Genomic DNA, 13,448 nt, shown 5'->3' with positions numbered 1-13,448 from the left:
AAAGAGACAATTGTAAGAAGTTTTTTTGTTTGTTTGTTTGTTTTTTCATCCTGACAAGAAATCTGTTTCCTCATAAAAAGCTACCTGCGGATCTTTGTTCTGCCCTTGGAACAAAACAGAGTAAGGGTCCTCCTCTTCCACATGGCAGTCCTCCATTTCCTTGAAGACAGCTGTCATGGTCTGCTAAGCTAAGCTTCTCTTTGTTAAACATTACCCACTCTCCTCAACAATTTCTCACAAGTCATGGCCTCAAGGCTCAACCATCTTTGTTGCCCTCCTCCAGATTTTTGTCATTTGTCAATGTCCCTGTAAATATGTGGAGTCCAAAAAGGGCCATCCAACTCCAGACGTGGCGCACACCATGTAGAAGACAGTAAGACTGTTGCATCTCTTCATCGGGATTCAGAGCTTGGGTTATTTAGGTTAAGACCACATTTGTTTTATCATCTTCTCTATTACATGGCGGACACATGTTGAGCTTTTCATCCACTAAACCTAACAGTTTCTTCACATAAACTGGCATGAGGTTGTAGCTTCTTTATCCCAAATTTACAGAATTTATTTTTTAAAAATCCCAACCTAAAAAAAAAAAAAATCTAAACCTGAGACATGTTTATCTCAGTAAAATTTTACTTTGCAAGGGCTTTATTCCACTGTTCTAGTAATCCAAGATTATTTAAAATCTGGTTCCTGATCAGTAAATTAGCTGTTCTTCTCAGTTGTGTACCAGAGACATGATAAGCCTGCTTTGGATTTCACCTTAATCACTGATGAATGTATTGAACGGGACAGAGCCATCTTGTACATTATGACATGAGAAATCTTAACTCTCCTTCTGAAATTCAGATACACTGTGGTGTCATGTGATCAAAGTATTCCATCAGAAAAGAAGAGCTGTCAACATGATTTATTGTGTGCCTACTATGTGCCAGACATTTTCTAGGCACTGAGGTATGACTTGAGTTTAGTGAAACAATTCTTCTGCCTAGTGATCACCTCTTCCATTACTTTATGTTCCCAAACTATATTTATAACAATTTGTAGCACTGTTATGACATTTACTCAGATATCATTGTTAATTTGACTGGTTCAAAAGTTCTGGAGTCCAACCTTTTTGGTTCGCAAATAACAGAACACCATTTGTCGCTTGCCACTTTTTTTTTCATATCCCATTCATTCACAGTGTGTCCTCAAGGTTATCAACCATAACTCTGCAGTCATACCTGTAAGTTATTTTATTTTCCGGGGAAAGAACTGAATGGTACTTGAAAAGGTATAGTTACTTAAGTTGCTCTCTCTTCTCCTCTCTTCCTCCATTCTGGGGAAACGGTATCTGCAATCATTATCACTGCGACCTACCATCTAACACAGGATGTGATTGCTGACTGCTTAAATTTTCAAACTCTTTTCCTTCCTGTTCCATCTTAAAAACCTATCTCTTCATTTCAGTGAGAAAGAAGGAAAATTAAGCTAAATAGGTTGTCTTCTTTTTTACTATTAATATTAAAGCATCTTTCCCCAGACATGATCAACAGATCAGTCCCTTATCCATTTTACAGAAGCAAAAGGTACCCTTCTTTATATATATATATATATATATATATATATATATGCATATATGTAATTTTCATGAAGATAATGACCCTAGATTCCAGGAGGCTCTCTTGCTTTCTATATTTGGGTTTGTTACTGGATCGTTTGGAGATTTTCTATACTTGTTTTCCCCTTTTGTACTATGTTGCTAACTTACAAAGTTGTGAAAATGTAGCCAACTAAAACGAACAATTTATAAAAATTGTCATCAGATTTCTATAGAAACAATCTAAAACGAACAATTTATAAAAATTGTCATCAGATTTCTATAGAAACAATCAGTTGAATTTCCAATGTAGGACTGATCCTTTTTTTTTTTTTTTTTGACAGCTTCTGCAGAAGCGTATAATCTCTAGGCAGTAACACATTTTATTGAATGGACCAATAAAATATTATTAAACTAATTACTCATTTAATTTCAAGCTCAATGTTTATGCCATCACCTATATTTTATATATGAACATGTCACAGTGGTTGGCAATAGCTGTACGGTGATAAGAGTTTAGTGTCTTAAGTGGAGCTCTTTTGTATAGTGATGCAAGAAGTCCCAGAGGAAAAGTTCTCAATCCCTGCTTTTGAAAAAGAGAATTGATAAACTGTTACTATCTATGTTTCCAAAATGTAAATGATATGTAATTGGACGAATAGTGAAAGTTACCATAACCTATGAGTTTAGGGTTCTGCATTTATAAGTGTTACATCCACACTTACATTGTATCTACTCATGTAATGAGAAGGCAAACTGTGAAAGAGTAATTTGGCTAATTCAGTCAAAATTATCATTTTAGAAGAAAGGTATTTTAGAAGAAAGTTTTAAGTGCCCAAATTATGGAAATAATTACTTTATTTCTCCATTCCCTTTTACTTTGTGCATATGAAGAGATAATCTGATAGTCTATTTTTTTTTTTTTATTCTTAGAAAAAGACAGCATTTGAAATTGGGAACCACCCAATATAATCACTGAAAACCTTGCACAATTTTGCATCTGGCTTCTTTTGATAAATATTATCTTCTCATTTTTGTAGCAATTTTTCAAAACCGAAGAGCGTCTTTTTCCAAAATTATTTGTCAGTATAATGCAAATTAAAAATTGAAGCATAATATTGTAGCTTCTTTCCTTATAACTTGGCAAAAACTGCCTTGAATTGGATTATACTGGTTTACTTAACTCAGTTAAAATCAGTAAACATAAAAGAAAGTGGATACTGATGTTAATTTTATTCATGTCTCAGATTTACAATAACCTCAAATTATTTTGTTTGATTTGTTTCTCCACCAATAATTTAGTTTAATTTATCACTATACACAATCTGAATAGGTTATCAGAGTATTGAAATTTATAATTCTTCAGGAAACCTGTGATTCTGAGAGTGTCCTTGCTTTTGTACCCAATGAAAGATTTTGTACAACCTGCAAGAAAATTTTCTAACCAAAAGATAGCAGTGGATTGACTAATTAAAAATGCATCCATCTGTTGGCTTGCTTGTTGCCTTGCTTTTTGAAACATGCAGATCTAAGTGGGTTGTTTTATTTATGAAGACCCTCTAACTGTGAGAGTTATGAATTCATAAGCTTGCATTCACAAACACAATAAAGGTTAACTTGATAATAGAAGTTAACTATATGGAGCATTTCATGTATTTCTCTCATATGGTTGAATTTTGAAATACGTGATTTTGAAGACCAGAGCTTTTTTTGTGGGTAAAATACAAAATAGGTTTTAACTAGTCTTCTTATTGAAGTTTTACAGATTTTTACAGAGAATAAAAGGATTTACACCCAGAAACATCAAGTTGCATGTAACCCACTCGATGTTTGCTTTGTTTATGAATAGCAGGTAATTATTTTGAAGTTATTGAATATGAAGCTTTATTCTTCCCCAAGGAAAAAGTGTGAAAGTTGCTAGACCTAGGATTATATTATTTTAGAGTTTAAAGGAACCAGAATGGTGACCTAGTTTAGAAACTGAGGCTTCCAGAGAGACAATACTTATCTAACATCAAACAATCCAGGATTCTTGCTTTCTAATTCCACATTCCATTCATTGTTTGACATGTGTTTGTAGCCCCCTGAGCTAAATGTTTGATTTCCATGCTCTGTTTTGTTATATTATAAACAGATCCCACACTCCACTAATTAAGATTTGGTCATCTGTGTTTGAGAGAAAGCACTTTTGACTGATAGCCATGTTTTGATGTAAATTTCAGGTACAGGAAAATAGTTATGGCTCACACTTTGTGATAGTCATGCAAAAAAAACCAGTTTGAACACATGCAACCACATATTGCAACAGATGAAGCCTAACATGTAAATTTTCTTAATATAAAAATGGATTAATCTCTGCAAGAGATGGTCCACAGGAGGAAGACAATTCATGGAGGACTCAGAGTGAGTCCAGTTCTGAACTCAAGACTGATAAACAATCGAAATAGTAATGGTTGGCAGAGAAGTACTTGTGAGGCTCTTTAAAAACATCTAGATGAAAAAAAATCTAGACAATTAACTTGAATTATAAAAATACAGTGAAATTTTAAAAAATGGCTTACCACAGTTATCTAGCAGCTCACTCATGAAACACCAAGTTAACATACCATACTTGTAACAACAAACAATTATTTTGTGTCAGACTCTGTTTATGGTAATATGCAGAATATCTCACTTAATCCCTGTAACAGTCCTGAAACAAGTACTGTTATTAGCTCCATTTTACAGATGAAGAGAATGAGACTCTCATTAGGGCATGCATTTCTCTCCTAGAATGTGATAAATGTTAAGAGAATGATTGTGTTTGAGATGAAGAACAGAAAATATGAGAACTGACCTGGTGCTGAATGCCAGAGGGACAGGTAGTGTCCTTTAAGTAAATGGCACCATTTCCTACTTTAGTTAGAAAGTGCATGGTTTAAATTTGTGTCTAAATGAAGTTAGAAGTCACACGCCACCCGTCAGTCAAGGTTACTCTCAAATGGTCAAAACCTTGCATGTTGAATCTGTATAATGGGTCTATTATGCTATACCATGAAGAAATATATTTTGTTCAATGCTTAATTCTGACAATAGTTTCAATAGGTCAACAAATTCTGAGTAATCTTTGATTCCTGGGGAAAAAAAAAGTGGAAATAAGAGGAAATGACTTTAAAGTAATCGTTTCTCTGAAGCTCATTTTAATCACCAATTTCAACTTTCTAAGCCATCTAACTTTTAAGCGCCCTTGCTAACAACTAGCAAACTATTTGTGCTTGTTTGGGGTTTTATTCCTCTCTTTGTTGGGAGCAGTCAAATAATCAGCTAACAAAAAGCCAATGTCAGTGGCTTTGGGGGACAATCTTCAAGCTCCTGAAATCACAAGTTGATTGTGGAGACAATGGGGAATGTAATTAGATACTCTGTTTACAGAAGTGGGCACATTTGTCCAATATGGCACAACATAAGGCCATTCATTTGGGTTTGGCAGCAAGCAAGTAATTGTGTGAAAATCTACATCTCTTCCCCAAACGGCCGTAATGAATGGGCCTCATAAGGAGAGTCAATGCAAATCTTATGTGGTCACAAAGAAGAAGTAAACCTTCAAAAGTTTCAGGAAAATTTTTACCATCAGCTGGTTCAATTTTATCTCATAAATTAATTGCACCCTGATTTAGTTATGAGTACACAAACAGGGAAATCACCTCTCAATGCACAGTATAACTACCTACTGAAGTTAATTTTTATGGTTATTATTTCCAAATTAAATACACTGAACAGAAAAGGAAAAAATGTATGTTTTCTATGGTGAAAAAAGAATTAAGGAGAAATTCAATATTAGAGACTTAAAAGAGAAAATCAATAACCTATTTTGCGGTTTAAAGAGGTGATTTTATACAGACGCCAATTTTTCAGGGGTTTATTATTTTTTTTTTCTTTAACACTCAAACATCCTTTCCCCACTTTCCCATATAAATTGCTTTTATTTTGAGTTAGAAGGTGAGATGGTATTACATGAAGGTATATTCTTTAGGGATAATGAACTTCAGCATATACCAAAAGTATTTCTGGGTTTGTGCGAGTTTATGCCTACAGACGTGCATGTATGTGTGTACTATTTGTACAGATAGTTCCCAGATACACTTTGCATCAAAATATACCATATCAACCCACACTGAATTCTAAAGAGCAATATTATTTTGGCATTATCTTACTAGGAAGACAATTTACTAAAAGCTTTCTTTGTGTCTACAACCACCCGTAATTTATTGGGGGTTCACAGAGCTTTAAAATATTAATTCCCAGTATTACTTCATTTCTTCTCACCAATTTCATCATTTTGAAAATTAATCAACTGTCAAAAAGTTGAACTCTAAGTATTATTAGATTTAAATTATGCATGTGTATTTTATCAGAACATGAGGTACAAAACATATGACAGAATTATATACAGGTAAATTATCTTTGAAAAAGATCTATATAAACTGAGAATAATCAATATTAGAACTTCAGTTTTAAAAGTTAAAGGCTGCTATCTTTGCTACTCTTCAGATGTGTGTGTGCGCGCATAATTTCCCAGAATTCTTTACATTTAAACTTGTTCAATTTTTATCCTAAGCGTCAGAAGAAGCACTGTTTTTTGAAGATTATGTTCAGACAGAAAAAAAAAATCAGAAAATTATTTTCTTAGCAATTATTAGTTTTACACCCAACAGGTTTAAGGCACTGGCAAGTCAAACATTTGCCGAACATTCCCCATGGATTTGCCAAGCATCTGTGTTAACATCCCAAATAAACTCCAGTGTTATAAAGTTATTTACCCAGGTTTATTGGTTATACTATTGCCCCTGAACAACATCCACTTGCCTTTTGCCTGGTAGAAGAGAAACCCAATTGTTAGAAGCAACAATGCTCCCAGACAGCAAAACAGTTTATATATAAGATGATAAATGATAATATTCAAATTTATATCATTCACACTTTTTCCTTTTACATTTTCTTACCTCCAATAAAACAAAAATAAAAATCAGAACATAGTAAATCTTGAATACAGCTAATACAAAAGTATAATACGTTATGACGGTAAAATGTGTAAAAATCTTTGGGTGACATGTACCTCAGTTGAAACACGGACAACTATATTTCATTTCCTGAGACAAGGTGAAAATTAATCTGTTTATTTTTAGAGAACATCCGGACTCTGAGTGATTTTAACATAAACCTGGAACATTTTGTCTAAAGATCCTGCAATTTTAGCAGATCAGGAAAATTATGTCAAAATTGAGAGACTCTTATAATCAGAAAGCAGAAGGCACCAAATAAAAACAAGGTAATTAAAATAAGGCCTACAACTTAATTCAGGGTGTCTTTCTAGAGATCCAAATTTTCATTTATGCTGATGCCCCTGTCTGTCTTTTCCGGGAAGTAATCTACTGTACAAACAGAAAGGTCTCCACAGTGTGGGTTCATATTATCAGATGCAACTGCCTTCCAATATTATGACATTAAATCGTGCAGGATGCAAGCCCCACAGAGTCAGAAGCAGAACATCCCTCCAGTTACTCTCCTATTAGCAAAAACAGATATTTCCAGGCCATTTTGATGAAGAGATGTTAGTACTTACAAGTCAGTCCTGGAAAGGGGAAGCTAGACACATCTGATCACTCACATGAGGTGAGAAACCCGTCTATTCTTGGATTCCAAACCCCGGATAAAATTCAGCATGGGTGCTTTATTCTTTGCATTCACAAGCCTTGGAATGCTGACCTCCTGGGGTGATTTTCCATCACATTGATGCTGATGCTACAGATGTGGGGGTTTGGTGTATATGTTTGCATTTTTGCATGTGTTTGGGGAAGCAGTTTCTGAAGGATTCTGGACCCAAACTCCCCCACCGGTACCCTCCCACCCCCAGCTTTCCAAGAAGAATTGGTTATATCCCCCCTACCCTTTTCCATCTAAATGTGGTGCTGGGCCTCAGGAGGCCTTGGCACACAAAGCTTCTCTCCAAGGCTGTCACTTGACTGACAGTAAAAAGGTTGCAGGAAGATGGACAGCTGGGTGTAGGTGGACACGGAAAAAAACCAGAGAGCTGAGCAGATTCAGTCAGAACACAGCAAGAGGAAGGTTCTAAATCACAGACATGTCCAGACTTAGAAGGCTTTAGGACCTCTAAAACCAGCTATCTTAATTTTAATCGAAGCCAGGTTTTTAAAACAGCACCCAGGTTTATAAGCAAATCTGTTAACACATAAATACGTATCGTGAAGTGCACAGAGTATACTGCTAAAGACAGATGTAAGTGGAAAGACCCAAAGCATCCTAAATTTTCTTATTACCTCTGCAGGGATGTCTGCATTGCGAATTAAGTTCTGCGAGTCACTTCAACAGGTGGCCTGCTACGCAGTATGGGTACAAGCAGGCATTTATCAAAGTGTTTTAAATGATAACAATCTGACTGAAAACTATAAAAGTTTCAGATGAGACCATAATGAGACACACAGAGGAAATGGTGCCCACCTTTACTGAGCTGCAGTCAACTGACCATTTAATGGAAAAGACTTGATTAATATCCTGCCAATGTTCAACTACCTCTGATAGGTGTCCAGTTATATAAACAGGCAGGTTGACGTTGCAGTGATGGGACCTCCCTCTAAAAGTGAATGTATGTTGGAATCTCTCTCATAATCACCTGATTTGATTCAAATTTGTTTTAATTCAGAGCTGCAAGAGAGAAAGCTGACATACTTAAAAGTGATGACATATTTAAAAATGACAATATATATAAATTATCCCACACATTAATCCTGAATATCAGAGTGAAGCATCAGGTTTCAGAAGATAAGCCCTGTGGTATTTGCAATGTACTAGTATTCTCTACGGATGGAAGATTTATTCCAAATTGGCACCAACTCCAACCCCAATCCAGCTAGAGACAGTTAAAGGGTGCTGTTCTCAGAAGGCTACGTGCACCAGTTTAAATAATAACTCTCATGGAAATACCATTATCTGTGTGTTCATGCCTAATTTTTAACTCTTTCTCTCATTACCCAGCAAAAAAAAAAAAAAAAAAAAAAAAAAAAAAAGCCGGGGATGCATACACATAGAATTTAATAAGAGGAAAAACAAGGGGTTGAATTGATAGAGTTTAAAAGTTGCCTTGAGTCAAACGACCCATTACTAACTGAATTCTTTTATTACAAACTGAATTCTTTTACTCCCTCCTTCAGATAAATCATTGTTTGCCTGAACTCATACCAGTTTATTTGTGCAGATAGTGAGGGAGGGTCTAAGAAAAAAGTGATTCTACATATAACTTAGTGGAAGATAATATATGCTTTCCTCCATCGCATACAACCTTATGCATACACTCCTGGGCTAACACTTATTTTATAGAAATTCTTCATTGTTTTTCCACATCATATATCCAGAATGCCCCCCCCATAATGCTAGTTCTAACTAACCCATGTTCATGAATCTCACTTTTGTATTTCTTTATAGAGGGATTTTACTCATGTTCAATTGATTTCAATAAGATTGCATTAATTTACAAAGGAGCTCAAGTAATATGTGATGAAGGAAGGAACGTCGACTATGTTTCTTGGGGTTTTGACTGAGTTTCCTCTTAGCCCCTTTGAACAGAATCAAGAGACGTCATCTGCTGCAGGGAAAAGGCTTTTCCTATTTACTATGTTGCATAAATGCTTAGGCTACAGAAATAATAAATAAATATAATTTCCAAAGTAACATTTCCTCTGTAAATACACTTAAAAGTTTCCATTATCTAAACAAGCATTTACAGGATTTATGTTGTACAAAAGGAAATACATTATCTATAATTTTAGACATCGTTAGGATATTCAGAGATCTTTTGAAATTACAAAACAAGTGTTTGGGACATAAATACTGGGTGAACGCCCTAGACTATGATGGGGAAAAGGAAAGTTAGGTTTCCAAACTTACATTCTCATTATGTAGTAAATCATAAAGTACGTTCACGGTTATGTTCTTTTTCTTACAGCATTTCATTGTGATTGCACATTGTTTTTCAGGGGAAAAAAGTGGGATCTTGCAGTTCTTCCATAAATTGGTTCTCTAACCGGATAATTATTTCTCTTTTAAAAATAGCTTTAAAAAAGTTCCAGTTTATGTTATTCATATATATATCATCATTAGTTTTTATTATAAAACAACTGTAATTCCCAAAGTTTTTTTAATGATCATAAATCAGTATAGCTATTAAGTATTAAAGTATTTAATCGCTGTAACTTGAAGCCTTATGTTGGTATTTTGAGTTAGAGCAAGCGAATGGCATTTTATAGGTGTCTTATTGAGTTCCAATTAAACAGCATTTTCTTTCGCACCGCTGAAATAAAATAGTTTCGATGTTTAACTCATGTTCCCAGTGCAGCCAAAAACACATGCAAATGACCTCCTCCAAATTCTCCTGAAGGAAGTTTCACTGTCTCTATACAGTGTTTAGTTCTTGGGGTCCAGAGTTGTCCCAGGACTGAACCGAGTGTCTGCCTCTCTCTCCACCTCCCTCTTGGGGGTCCCAGGGATGACAGAATGCTCCTGATGGTTTCTGCTCAGCCCCCACATCCCTGGGGAGTAGGTGTCATGCATGGTCAGGGCTGAGAAGAAACTCATTAAACATGTGGTGTTTAAACATGTGGTGTTTGGTATACAGTAGGCGCTGGACAAATGTTTGCTAGAATGGAATTAAAATTTGGGCACAAGGCTAAAGTCTCTGAAAAGCCTTCTTCCTGGAGAACTCTTTGGTCTTTTCCATCTCAGTGACTTGGGAAGTCTTTTTTCCTATGTCTTGCCATCACACTTCTGTCTCTTGAGGACCTGAGCTCTGTGGACATTTTTCCCACTCACTTGTCAAGGGCTAACAAGAGTCCTGCTTCTTATTTGCATCAGAAATAGCATCAAAGCCTTGACATCAAAGGATGAAATGTCCAAAAGGGTTTTCTGGAAGCTTTAGGAGGCTCACCAAGCGTTGCTTTAGGTTCCATTTCAGGTGGTGGCTTAGGGTCTGGAGCGTCTTCCGCACCAAGGTGGCTATGCCATTCGGCAGAGCTTTGGTTCTTCCTGATCACCAATATTTTTATTTAGTTGTGGGATTTGGGGTTCTCTGCACCTTGTTTTACTTAATTGTTTTTGAAACCATTACATTTAGAGGTAAGCACTACCTCTAGGTTTAAATCCCATTATACCATCGAGGAATGTGAGTTGAGGGTGAATTGTAGCAAATCAACAATGAAGGAGGGGAAGAATTTAGAATTTATTTCCCTCCCTACTCTAGGAGTCGGTGATATAAAGCATCCTCCTCTCATGGAGCACAAGACATAAATCACAGTGCCTCGTTCCCTCGTGGAAAGGAAGCTTCAAGCTGAACACATGATTTCTCACTTAGTAACATTAAATTATTGATATTAAATTGGTGATATTAAATGATTAACATTAAGTGATTATCTGTTAAATAGTTATTAGTGAAATGTTATTTGAGAGTAATAACTACCTACCACATGCCAGGCACTATACTAGATGCTCTACAAAATTCATTCAAGTTTTAGAAGAATCACATAACTACCATTCGCACATGAGGACATTGTATCTCAGAGAGGTTAAGTAACTTACCCGCAGACACACAGCTAGTAAAAGACCAGCTGGATGTCTGTCTTGAAATCCCTGCTCTTGGCAGGTAGAGTCCTTGCTGTTCTATTGGGATTTCCATTTCATTGATAACAAGACTTAAGTCCAGAGAAGTCCAGTTAAACTCGCTCAAGAAATCTAGCAGAGTGTTCAGTAAAAGGCAGAGTAGTTTCATCTTCTTGTTGTTACCCTGTCTCTGGTCTTTCAAGAATTCAGTCATTGCTTACTTTACCTCCGGTCAAAGACCCTTTTCTCACCACTTTGGTGAAACTGGCCCTCCACTGAGAGGGAGAAATGCTGGAGTATTTACACTGTTTTAAAGTTAAATAGATCTCTGAAAATCAACCTTAATTCAACTTTGCATTTAAGATGTCCTCGGAAGCCCAAGTCTTTGTGGTAGGCACTATATACGAAGGAAAAAAAAAATCCAAATTTTTGAGGTATTTGATTACTATATTCATTAAGCTTACAAGCACATATATTTTGACACATCTCTTAATGGATTCAAAATAGTTTAAAATTCTCACAGCATTTAGGGTGTTTTACTCTGGAGTCAAGCTAATTTATTTTCTTTCTTTCCTTTTTTTTTTTTTAAGATTTTATTTATTTGACAGAGAGAGAGAGAGAGAGACAGTGAGAGAGGGAACACAAGCCAGGGAGGCCTGGAGGTAGAAGCTGGCTTCCCACTGAGCAAGGAGCCTGTAAATCCCAGGACCCTGGGATCAGGACATGAGCGGAAGGCAGATGCTTAACTTACTGAGCCACGCTAATTTATTTTCAAAGAAGGTGGTTTTAGGTACTTTCTGAGATTATGGTATTCTATTGTATGCTTATGACACCAGTGAGTTATCAATGTGTTGTAAATTCTCTCAAATGCCTGAAAATTCTTAGGTGTTTTCCAGTAAATTGGCCTGGGGCTGTGGGGGGGTGGGGGGTGGGGCAGTGTGGGAAGTTCCACACTGCTGATGGACTGAGCCACAGTCCTTTTTTTTTTTCTTTACTTCTGCCTTATTTTGGAGAGGAACCTTGCCTAGGTTGGAGGACTTTTCCTCTAGGTAGTCACAGTGGACAGAATTTTCAGTAGTTCATTTCTGATATTCATCTCAGAAATTCTTTAAAGAGGAAGTTATAGTTCAGTTTTTCAAGTTCACATTTCTTGCCTTTTGGTTCTCCAGGTTATTGGGTTGCTTTGGGGTCTGAAAAAGGAAAATAGGAAACAAAAGGGGGAGTCACTCAAAGTACCCTAGCAAATGAAGCCTTGCTTTCAGGCAGCTGCGGATGCAAAGGCTTTAATATTCAGCATGCATATCCCAGGAGAGGAAACATGGTACATGTTCTAGAAATTTCACTGTTTTTAAGGAGGCGGGCAGTCAATTTCCCATTCCACCACATACAACTCAAACTATTGTTTAAAAACATTTTAGACAGAATTCAAATTGCTCTTTCCTCTTTCCAGCGTTGCGCCAAATGACAGGAAGCGATATTTCATCTCCTTTTCCTATAAATCTCAGGAAGACGCACGAAATCAGGTTGAAGTGAATCCCTTAAAGGGACTTCGTGCAGTTACTTAAATAATTGATACATACACATACCTATAAATCCCCCCGTGCGTCCCCTCCCCCCTTTTTACTTGTGTGGGAACAGTAGCTACAGTAACCGAAATCCACCTCCTCAGACTGACATTTCAGGAGGTCTTTCACCAAGAAACCAAAACCACTTGGGGCCCCGCACAAGCTGCTCCGCAGAGGCCGCCGAGTCACGCAGCGCCTGCACACAGCCTCGCCAAGCGCGCTCAAATAAAAGTTGTCCGGTTCCGAGTTCGCAAGGGTGGAGGCGGCTCTCCAGCCACGGAGGAGGCACGACCGGCTGCGCGGGCCGAGGACCTGAAGCCGTGGCCGCGATCCGCTCTCTCCTCCACACCGCCCTACCCGCTCCAGTTCGATCTAGGATTTTGTTTGTTTGTTTTCCAGGGACAGCAGCTAGGCAGGCAGCCCTGGCACTGTTGACTGTGAGTTTCTCCTTGAGACGCGCTCTGATTCCATTTTCCGTAACCCAGCTCGCGAGAAACACGACTCCCGGGTCCTCTGCACCACCGCTCGCCACCGCTCGCCACCACGCGGCAAGAGTGGCCAGCGAGCGCGGGACGTGGGAGGGCGGATGACAAGATGCCCCGCGGACACACCTCCGCTCTGCGGGTAGCGGGTTGCAGCCTTTGTCCGCTCGCCCTTCC

The sequence above is a fragment of the Meles meles genome, chromosome 9 (assembly GCF_922984935.1).
Source record: "Meles meles chromosome 9, mMelMel3.1 paternal haplotype, whole genome shotgun sequence".
Taxonomy (NCBI): Eukaryota; Metazoa; Chordata; class Mammalia; order Carnivora; family Mustelidae; genus Meles; species Meles meles.
Note: the sequence above shows the minus strand (reverse complement) of the source record.